The following is a 9031-nucleotide window of genomic DNA, read 5'->3' as shown; positions in this document are numbered from 1 at the left end:
TTGGACTAGTAACCAGCAGGTAGCCTAGTGGTTAGAGTGTTGGACTAGTAACCAGCAGGTAGCCTAGTGGTTAGAGTGTTGGACCAGTAACCAGCAGGTAGCCTAGTGGTTAGTGTGTTGGACTAGTAACCAGCAGGTAGCTTAGTGGTTAGAGTGTTGGACTAGTAACCAGCAGGTAGCCTAGTGGTTAGAGTGTTGGACTAGTAACCAGCAGGTAGCCTAGTGGTTAGAGTGTTGGGCCAGTAACCAGCAGGTAGCCTAGTGGTTAGTGTGTTGGACTAGTAACCAGCAGGTAGCTTAGTGGTTAGCGTGTTGGACTAGTAACCAGCAGGTAGCTTAGTGGTTAGTGTGTTGGACTAGTAACCAGCAGGTAGCCTAGTGGTTAGAGCGTTGGACTAGTAAACCAGCAGGTAGCCTAGTGGTTAGCGTGTTGGTCTAGTAACCAGCAGGTAGCCTAGTGGTTAGAGTGTTGGGCCAGTAACCAGCAGGTAGCCTAGTGGTTAGCGCGTTGGACTAGTAACCAGCAGGTAGCCTAGTGGTTAGAGTGTTGGGCCAGTAACCAGCAGGTAGCCTAGTGGTTAGAGCTTGGACTAGTAACCAGCAGGTAGCCTAGTGGTTAGCGCATTGGTCTAGTAACCAGCAGGTAGCCTAGTGGTTAGAGTGTTGGGCCAGTAACCAGCAGGTATCCTAGTGGTTAGCGCGCTGGTCTAGTAACCAGCAGGTAGCCTAGTGGTTAGAGTGTTGGGCCAGTAACCAGCAGGTAGACTAGTGGTTAGAGTGTTGGTCTTGTAAAAAAAAAAAAAAAACTGTTTTTGTCATTATATGGGGTACTGTGTGTAGATGCACTGCTACTTTTGGCTGGGGTGCGAACAGATATTTCATTTTCCAATTTGGTTAAAATGAAGTTAAAGTATGTTTTTATCATAGCTCTTACCTCTTCCTCTCTTCCACAGCCCAGGCCCTCCCAGCAGATGAACCTGGGCCCGTCCTCCAACCCCACAGCCAAGCCCAGTGACTTCCACTTCCTGAAGGTGATAGGGAAGGGCAGCTTCGGGAAGGTCCTCCTCGCCAGGCACCGAACAGACGACCAGTTCTACGCTGTTAAGGTGCTGCAGAAGAAGGCCATCCTGAAGAAGAAAGAGGTACAAGTTGCACAGACACCAAGCGGCCAACCTCCATGACCTCTAACCCTTACCCTTTGTAGACAGACAGACAGACAGACAGACAGACAGACAGACAGACAGACAGACAGACAGACAGAGACAGACAGACAGACAGACAGACAGACAGACAGACAGACAGACAGACAGACAGACAGACAGACAGACAGACAGACAGACAGACAGACAGACAGACAGACAGACAGACAGACAGACAGACAGACAGACAGACAGACAGACAGACAGACAGACAGACAGACAGACAGACAGACACTATGACCTATAACCTCTAACCCTGTTCTCTTTGTTGACCTCCAGGAGAAGCACATCATGTCAGAGAGGAACGTCCTGTTGAAGAACATTAAACACCCTTCCTAGTGGGACTACACTACCCTTCCAGACCGCTGATAAACTCTACTTTGTGCTGGACTACATTAACGGAGGAGAGGTGAGGAGAGACACTGAAACATAAGGAAGAAGGAAGGGAGGGCAGGAAGGAAGGAGAGAGGAAGGAGAGAGAGAGAGAGAGAGAGAGAGAGAGAGAGAGAGAGAGAGAGAGAGAGAGAGAGAGAGAGAGAGAGAGGGAGGGAGGATCGGGTAAACTGTGCAGGAATTAGCACGGGCATATTTCTGGTGTGAAGGAGTAAAGACTGCACCTGTTTAAATGTGGACTCTTTTCTCCCTCTCTACCTCCCGCTCTCTCCCTCTCTCCCTCTCTCTCTCTCTCTCTCCCCCCTCTCTTCCTCTCCCCTCTCTCCTCCTCTTCCTCTCTACCTCTCCCCCTCTCTCTCCCTCTCTCCCTCTCTCTCTCTCCTCTCTCTCTCCCTCTCTCTCTCTCTCTCTCCCTCTCCTCCCCTCTCCCCTCCCTCTCTCCTCCCTCTCTCTCTCCTCTCTCTCCCCTCTCCCTCTCTCTCTCTCCCCCTCTCCTCTCCCTCTCTCCCTCCCTCTCTCCTCTCCTCTAGTTGTTCCCACCATCTCCAGAGGGGAGAGGCTTCTTAGAGCCCCGGGCCAGGTTCTATACAGCGAGATCGCCAGTGCCCTGGGCTACCTCCACTCTAACATCGGTGGTACAGAGACCTGAAGCCTGAGAATATTCTACTGGACTCTCAAGGACACATCATACTCACGGACTTCGGGCTCTGCAAAGAGAACATAGAACAGAACGGAACCACGTCGACGTTCTGTGGAACTCCAGAGGTAAGGACAGAACTTTTGGGGGTTTTTGATCAACTTTGATTGGTTGGTTGTATTGAAGGTACACTACATGACCAAAAGTATGTGGACACTCGTCCCCCACTCTTCTGGGAAGACTTTCCACTAGATGTAGGAGCATTGCTGCTATAACAGCCTCCCACTCTCCTGGGGAAGACTTTCCACTAGATGTTGGAACATTGCTATAACAGCCTCCACTCTTCTGGGAAGACTTTCTACTAGATCTTGGAACATTGCTGCTATAACAGCCTCCAGTCTTCTGGGAAGGCTTTCCACTAGATGTTGGAACATTGCTGCTATAACAGCCTCCACTCTTCTGGGAAGGCTTTCCACTAGATGTAGGAACATTGCTGCTATAACAGCCCCACTCTTCTGGGAAGGCTTTCCACTAGATGTAGGAACATTGCTGCTATAACAGCCTTCCACTCTTCTGGGAAGGCTTTCCACTAGATGTAGGAACATTGCTGCTATAACAGCCTCCACTCTTCTGGGAAGGCTTTCCACTAGATGTAGGAACATTGCTGCTATAACAGCCTCCACTCTTCTGGGAAGGCTTTCCACTAGATGTAGGAACATTGCTGCCTCCACTCTTCTGGGAAGGCTTTCCACTAGATGTAGGAACATTGCTATAACAGCCTCCACTCTTCTGGGAAGGCTTTCCACTAGATGTTGGAACATTGCTGCTATAACAGCCTCCACTCTTCTGGGAAGGCTTTCCACTAGATGTAGGAACATTGCTGCTATAACAGCCTCCACTCTTCTGGGAAGGCTTTCCACTAGATGTAGGAACATTGCTGCTATAACAGCCTCCACTCCTCTGGGAAGGCTTTGCACTAGATGTTGGAACATTGCTGTGGGGACTTCCTTCCATTCAGTCACGAGCATTAGTGAGTTCGAACACTGATGTTGGGTGATTAGGCCTTCAGGCTCACAGTCGGCGTTCCAATTCATCCCAAAGGTCTTCGATGGGGTTGAGGTCAGGGCTCTGCAGGCTAGTCAAGTTCTTCCACACTGATCTCAACTCGACAAACCATTTCTCTATGGACCTCACTTTGTATCAGGGGGCATTGTCATGCTGAAACAGGAAAGGGGCCTTCCCAAACTGTTGCCACAAAGTTGGAAGCACAGAATCGTCTAGAATGCAAAGTATGCTGTAGGGGAACCATGAAAAACAGTCCCAGACCATTATTCCTCGTCCACCAAACTTTACAGTTGCCACAATGCATTCTGGCAGGTAGCGTTCTCCAGGCATCTGCCAAACCCAGATTAGTCCATCGGACTGCCAAGATGGTGAAGCGTGATTCATCACTCCAGAGAACACATTTCCACTGCTCCAGAGTCCAACGGCGGTGAGCTTTACACCCTTCAGCCGACGCTTGGCATTTTGGTGATCTTAGGCTTGTGTGCAGCTGCTCGGCCATGGAAACCCATTTCATGAAGCTCCCAACGAACAATTATTGTGCTGCTTCCAGAGGCAGTTTGGAACTTGTTAGTGAGTGCAGAGGGCAGCTTCATGAAGGGCAGACGATGTTTACGTGCAACATGCTTCAGCGGCCCCAGTCCTGCTGAGCCTTTGACCAGTGGCATCTCTAGTAGGACAGAAATTTGACAAACTAACTTGTTGGAAAGGTGGCATCTTATGACGGTGCCACGTTGAAAGCCACTGAGCTCTTCAGTACGGACCATTCTACTGCCAATGTTTGTCTATGGAGATTGCATGGTTGTTATGCTGATATTATACACCAGTCAGCAACGGGGTGTAGCTGAAATAGACAAATCCACTAATTTGAAGGGTGTCCATGTACTTTTGTATATGTAATGTAATTTAAAGACTCTCTCTCTCTCTCTCTCTCTCTCTCTCTCTCTCTCTCTCTCTCTCTCTCTCTCTCTCTCCCTCTCTCTCTCTCTCCACCTCTCCTCTTCTCTCCCCTCTCTCCCTTCCCTCCCCTCCCCCCTCCTCTCCCCTCCTCTCCTCCCTCTCTCCTCCCCCCTCCTCCCTCCCTCCCCCTCCCTCCCTCCTCCCTCCTCCCTCTCCTCCTCTCCCTCCCCCTCCCTCCTCCCCTCTCCTCCTCCCTCCCTCTCCCTCCCTCCCTCCCTCCCCTCCCTCCTCCTCCCTCCCTCCCTCCCTCCTCCTCCTCCCCCTCCTCCTCCTCCCCCTCCTCCCTCCTCCCCCTCCCTCCCCTCCTCCCCCCTCCTCCTCCTCCCTCCCTCTATAGTACCTAGCTCCAGAGGTGTTACACAAGCAGCCGTATGACAGGACGGTCGACTGGTGGTGTTTAGGAGCCGTGCTTTATGAGATGCTGTATGGCCTGGTGAGTTCACAAAAGCATTTCGTTTGGCGAATACATTTTTTAGGGGCAACCTGGGATTGGTGCATGGTATTCCCCTAACATGTTATTCCTAACAGGTTATTCTACTAACATGTTATTCCTAACAGGTTATTCCTAACAGGTTATTCCCCTAACAGGTTATTCCCCTAACAGGTTATTCTACTAACAGGTTATTCCCCTAACAGGTTATTCCACTAACAGATTATTCCACTAACAGGTTATTCCCCTAACAGGTTATTCCCCCTAACAGGTTATTCTATTTACAGGTTATTCCCCTAACAGGTTATTCCCCCTAACATATTATTCACCTAACAGATTATTCTACTAACAGGTTATTCCCACTAACAGGTTATTCCCCTAACAGGTTATTCTCCTAACAGGTTATTCCCCTAACAGGTTATTCCCCTAACAGGCTATTCTACTTACAGGTTATTCCCCTAACAGGTTATTCCCCTAACAGGTTATTCTACTTACAGGTTATTCCTAACAGGTTATTCCCACTAACAGGTTATTCTCCTAACAGGTTATTCCCCTAACAGGTTATTCCCCTAACAGGTTATTCCCCTAACAGGTTATTCCCCTAACAGGCTATTCCACTAACAGGTTATTCCACTAACAGGTTATTCTACTAACAGATTATTTCCTAACAGATTATTCACCTACTAACAGGCTATTCTACTTACAGGTTATTCCCTAACAGGTTATTCCCCTAACAGGTTATTCCCACCTAACAGGTTATTCCCACTAACAGGTTATTCTACTAACAGATTATTCTCCTAACAGATTATTCTACTAACAGGTTATTCACCTAACAGGTTATTCCCACTAACAGGTTATTCTCCCAGGTTATTCTAACAGGTTATTCTACTAACAGGTTATTTTATTTCTAACAGGTTATTTCCTAACAGGTTATTTCCCAACAGGTTATTCTACTAACAGGTTATTCTACTAACAGGTTATTCTACTAACAGGTTATTCTACTAACAGGTTATTCCCCTAACAGGTTATTCCCCTAACAGGTTATTCCCCTAACAGGTTATTCCCCTAACAGGTTATTCCCCTAACAGGTTATTCCCCTAACAGGTTATTCCCCTAACAGGTTATTCCCCTAACAGGTTATTCCCCTAACAGGTTATTCCCCTAACAGGTTATTCCCCTAACAGGTTATTCCCCTAACAGGTTATTCCCCTAACAGGTTATTCCACTAACAGGTTATTTCCCTAACAGGTTATTCTACTAACAGGTTATTCCACTAACAGGTTATTTCCCTAACAGGTTATTCCCCTAACAGGTTATTCCCCTAACAGGTTATTCTACAGGTTATTCCCCTAACAGGTTATTCCCAACAGCACAATAACTTGCATAAACTGTTACAATGTAGATAATATCCCCATAATCTATAACAGACATAGAAGTAGCACAATTTGTCTTCTATTTGTAGAGGACAAACATGTCCTGTTTCTATAAGAGCTTGATTTTTTGTTTTTGTTTACAAAGTTTGTCAATATAGTGTCAGGTGTCTAACTGCGTCTCTCCTCAGCCTCCGTTCTACAGTCGTAACACAGCAGAGATGTACGATAAAAATCCTGAACAAGCCCCTGCAGCTCAAACCCAACATCTCTTAACGCTGCCAGGCACATACTGGAGGGACTGCTGCAGAAAGACCGTACAACGACTGGGACACAGCCACGACTTTGTGAGTGTGTGTGAGAGAGGCGGGAGTGTGTGTGTGAGAGAGAGGCGGGAGTGTGTGAGAGAGAGAGGCGGGGAGTGTGTGTGTGAGAGAGAGGCGGGAGTGTGTGTGAGAGAGAGGCGGGGAGTGTGTGTGTGTGAGAGAGAGAGGCGGGGAGTGTGTGTGTGTGTGAGAGAGAGAGGCGGGGAGTGTGTGTGAGAGAGAGAGGCGGGGAGTGTGTGGAGAGAGAGAGGCGGGGAGTGTGTGAGAGAGAGAGGCGGGGAGTGTGTGTGGAGAGAGAGAGGCGGGGAGTGTGTGTGAGAGAGAGAGGCGGGGAGTGTGTGAGAGAGAGAGAGGCGGGGAGTGTGTGGAGAGAGAGGCGGGGAGTGTGTGTGTGGAGAGAGGCGGGAGTGTGTGTGTGAGGGAGAGGTGGGGGAGTGTGTGGGAGAGAGAGAGAGAGGCGGGGAGTGGTGAGAGAGAGAGGCGGGGAGTGTGTGTGAGAGAGAGGCGGGGAGTGTGTGTGAGAGAGGCGGGAGTGTGTGTGAGAGAGAGAGAGGCGGGGAGTGTGTGAGAGAGAGAGAGGCGGGGGAGTGTGGGAGAGAGAGAGTGTGTGTGAGAGAGAGAGGCGGGGAGTGTGTGTGAGAGAGAGAGAGGCGGGGAGGTGTGGAGAGAGAGAGAGGCGGGAGTGTGTGAGAGAGAGAGAGGCGGGGGGAGTGTGTGGGAGAGAGAGGCGGGGAGTGTGTGTGTGAGAGAGAGAGGCGGGGAGTGTGTGTGTGAGAGAGAGAGGCGGGGAGTGGTGTGAGAGGAGAGGTGGGGAGTGTGTGTGAGACAGAGGCGGGGAGGGGAGAGAGAGGCGGGGAGGTGTGGGAGAGAGAGGCGGGGAGTGTGTGAGAGAGGCGGGGAGAGTGTGTGAGAGAGAGGAAGGGGAGTGAGAGAGAGGCGGGGAGTGAGAGAGAGAGAGTGTGTGGGAGAGGGGAGGCGGGGAGTGTGTGTGAGAGAGGCGGGGAGTGAGAGAGGGGAGAGGCGGGAGAGTGTGCAGAGAGAGAGAGAGGCGGGGAGTGTGGGGAGAGAGAGAGAGGTGGGGAGTGTGTGTGAGAGAGAGGCGGGGAGTGTGTGTGAGAGAGGCGGGGGAGTGTGAGAGAGAGAGAGTGTGTGTGAGAGAGGCGGGGGGAGGTGTGTGAGAGAGAGAGAGGCGGGGAGTGTGTGAGAGAGAGGCGGGGAGTGTGTGTGAGAGAGAGAGGCGGGGAGTGTGTGTGAGAGAGAGAGGCGGGGAGTGTGTGTGAGAGAGGCGGGAGTGGGGAGAGAGCGGGGAGTGTGTGTGAGAGAGAGGCGGGGGAGGTGTGTGAGAGAGAGAGGCGGGGAGTGTGTGTGAGAGAGAGAGGCGGGGAGTGTGTGTGAGAGAGAGGGGGGGGTGTGTGGAGAGAGAGAGAGGCGGGAGGTGTGTGTGAGAGAGAGGCGGGGAGTGAGTGTCCAGTGGTGTTTTGATGAACTTGTTGGCCTCTCCTAACTCTCTCTCTCTCTCACACACACACTCCCCGCCTCTCTCTCTCTCTCACCACACACTCTCTCTCCCGCCTCTCTCTCTATCTCACCCCCTCTCTCTCTATCTCAACACCCTCTTCTCTCATCTCCCCCCCTCTCTCTCTATATCTCACCCCTCTCTCTCTATCTCACTCCCCTCTCCCTATCTCTCTCTATCTCATCCCCCTCCCTCTATCTCATCCCCCCTCCCTCTCTCTCTATCTCACCCCGCTTCTCTCTCTCTCTCATCCCCTCCCTCTCTCTCTATCTCACCCCGCTTTCTCTCTCTCTCTATCTCACCCCCTTCTCTCTCTCTATCTCACCCCCCTTCTCTCTCTCTATCACCCACCCCCTTCTCTCTCTCTATCTCACCCCCTCTCTCTCTCTCTCTATCACCCACCCCTTCTCTCTCTCTATCTCACCCCCTCTCTCTCTCTCTCTATCTCACCCCTCTCTCTCTCTCTATCCCACTTCTCTCTCTCTATCACCCACCTTCTCTCTCTCTCTATCACCCACCCCCTTCTCTCTCTCTATCTCACCCCTCTCTCTCTCTATCTCACCCCCTCTCTCTCTCAACCTCCCTTATCTCTCTCTCTCTCACCCCCTCTCTCTCTATCTCACCCCCCTCTCTCTATCTCTCTCTATCTCATCCCCCTCCCCTCTCTCTCCCACCTCCCTCTCTCTCCCTATCTCACCCCCTCTCTATCTCAGAGGAGATCATGAACCACATGTTCTTCTCCCCCATCAACGGATGCCCTGACCTCTAAGAAGCTCACCCCCCCTTTTCAACCCAAACGTGTGGTACGCCCCTTCAATAGCACAACATACTTTTTACAATCGCATGTCCCTTTAATAGGAAAAATACATTTTGCTCTGCCATGTTCAAAATAAAATCTTAACATCTCAACTCATCTTTACATAAAAGCTAGTCTATTGTGTACCATTATGTCCCTCTGTATCTCTCTCTCTCTGTCTCTCTCTCTCTCTCTCTTTCTCTCTCTCTCTCTTTCTTTCTCTCTCTCTCTGTCTCTCTCTCTCTCTGTCTCTCTCTCTGTCTCTCTCTCTGTCTCTGTCTCTGTCTCTCTCTCTGTCTCTCTCTCTGTCTCTCTCTCTGTCTCTCTCTCTGTCTCTCTCTG

The 9031-nt window shown here is 50.6% G+C and overlaps 1 pseudogene; it reads left to right on the top strand.

Moving 5' to 3' along the window:
* Positions 1–971: 971 nt before the first annotated feature.
* On the top strand, positions 972–8696 carry LOC124030309 (annotated as a pseudogene).
* The last annotated feature ends 335 nt before the right edge of the window (positions 8697–9031 follow it).

Source organism: Oncorhynchus gorbuscha, unplaced genomic scaffold (genome assembly GCF_021184085.1).
Source record: "Oncorhynchus gorbuscha isolate QuinsamMale2020 ecotype Even-year unplaced genomic scaffold, OgorEven_v1.0 Un_scaffold_10414, whole genome shotgun sequence".
Taxonomy (NCBI): Eukaryota; Metazoa; Chordata; class Actinopteri; order Salmoniformes; family Salmonidae; genus Oncorhynchus; species Oncorhynchus gorbuscha.
This window is presented reverse-complemented; position numbering and strand designations above follow the sequence as displayed.